This window comes from Lolium perenne, chromosome 4 (genome assembly GCF_019359855.2).
Source record: "Lolium perenne isolate Kyuss_39 chromosome 4, Kyuss_2.0, whole genome shotgun sequence".
In the NCBI taxonomy this organism is placed as follows: domain Eukaryota; kingdom Viridiplantae; phylum Streptophyta; class Magnoliopsida; order Poales; family Poaceae; genus Lolium; species Lolium perenne.
Genome location: NC_067247.2, coordinates 91099153 through 91101493, shown reverse-complemented (window position 1 = coordinate 91101493; position 2341 = coordinate 91099153).

The following is a 2341-nucleotide window of genomic DNA, read 5'->3' as shown; positions in this document are numbered from 1 at the left end:
CGTATCTATAATTTCTGATGTTCCATGCTTGTTTTATGACAATACCTACATGTTTTGTTCACACTTTATATCGTTTTTATGCGTTTTCCGGAACTAACCTATTGACGAGATGCCGAAGTGCCAGTTCCTGTTTTCTGCTGTTTTTGGTTTCAGAAATCCTAGTAAGGAAATATTCTCGGAATTGGACGAAATCAACGCCCAGAGTCTTAAAATCCCACGAAGCTTCCAGAACACCCGAGAGCCACCAGAGGGGAGCCCTGGGGGCCCCACACGCCACCCTGGCGCGGCCAGAGGGGGGGCGCCCCCCTATGGTGTCACCGCCTCGTCAGCCTTCCGACTCCGCCTCTTCGCCTATTTAAAGGTCCCTGACCTAAATCTTCGAGACGGAAAAGCCACGGTACGAGAAACCTTCCAGAGCCGCCGGCATCGCGAAGCCAAGATCTTGGGGACAGGAGTCTCCGTTCCGACACGCCGCCGGGACGGGGAAGTGCCCCCGGAAGGCTTCTCCATCGACACCGCTGCCATCTCCACCGCCATCTTCATCAACGCTGCTGTCTCCCATGAGGAGGGAGTAGTTCTCCATCGAGGCTAAGGGGCTGTACCGGTAGCTATGTGGTTAATCTCTCTCCCTATGTACTTCAATACAATGATCTCATGAGCTGCCTTACATGATTGAGATTCATATGAGTTTTGTATCACTATTCATCTATGTGCTACTCTAGTGATGTTATTAAAGTACTCTATTCCTCCTACACGGTGTAATGATGACAGTGTGTGCATCGTGTAGTACTTGGCGTAGGTTATGATTATGATCTCTTGTAGATTATGAAGTTAATTATTGCTATGATAGTATTGATGTGATCTATGCCTCCTTCATAGTGTGATGGTGACAGTGTGCATGCTATGTTAGTACTTGTTGTAATTGCAATGATCTATCATGCACTCTAAGGTTATTTAAATATGAATATCGAATATTGTGGAGCTTGTTAACTCCGGTATTGAGGGTTCGTGTAATCCTACACAATTAGTGGTGTTCATCATCCAACAAGAGAGTGTAGAGTATAGCATTTATCTATTCTGTTATGTGATCAATGTTGAGAGTGTCCACTAGTAAAAGTATAATCCCTAGGCCTTGTTCCTAAATACTGCAATCATCGCTTGTTTACTGTTTTACTGCATCTGTACTGCCTGCAATATTACCACCATCAACCACACGCCAGTTGTAGCATCAAGCTATTTTCTGGTACCGTTACTACTGCTCATATATATTCATACCACCTGTATTTCACTATCTCTTCGCCGAACTAGTGCACCTATATATCTGACAAGTGTATTAGGTGTGTTGGGGACACAAGAGACTTCTTGCTTTGTGGTTGCAGGGTTGCATGAGAGGGATATCTTTGACCTCTTCCTCCCTGAGTTCGATAAACCTTGGGTGATCCACTTAAGGGAAAACTTGCTGCTGTTCTACAAACCTTTGCTCTTGGAGGCCCAACACTATCTATAGGAAAAGAAGCGTGTGTAGACATCATTTGGTTCTAGAGTATTGAGCGAGTTTAATCTTCGCTTATCCCCACTTTTTCTTCAATATTGAGTAGTGTAGGTGTTTCTTTGGGTCGTAGTTCGGAGGAGATATCGGTTTCGGACAACGTTTTGAGGCATTTGGAATATGACCGCATCACGGTCATCCCAAAGGCTTTGGCGGGGGTTGAACCATCTGCTTTAGAGGAGGAGGAAGATGATGTCATCTCAGATGGTCGTCTTCTTTCGATTCTAATAGGTGATATTTCAGAGGTGGACTTACACTAGTAGGAAAAGCCTTATAGGTGGATCTTATTTCTGTGGCGCACCACCCAAAAATGCACCACAGAAATTTGTTTTGTGGCGCACCAGACACGGTGCGCCACAGAAATAGCTTAATTTTGTGGCGCACCAACAATCCATGCGCCACATAAACTTGGTGGGGCCAGCCCCAATCATTGGTTTCACTACTTCTGTGGCGCACAGGACCACGTGCGCCACAGAAATAAGACATTATGTGGCGCACTGGTCCTGGTGCGCCACTGAATTAAGACTTTCTGTGGCGCACGTGGGATGATGCGCTACAGAAACTACCTCTATAAAAAATGAAAGAAATAGATAGAAATTACAAAAAATAAATTCCATCAAGATGCCCATGTATTATGTCATCTTTTACCACTGAAAATTAACAAACATAAATTTCGACTTTTTTTGCAAAATTGTGTGGGAAAATCATCAAACTGGATTTCTGGTTGCATACGAACTCGAAAAAAGACGCATAACATATCAAAATGATCCCACGAAAATTCTACATCCGAAT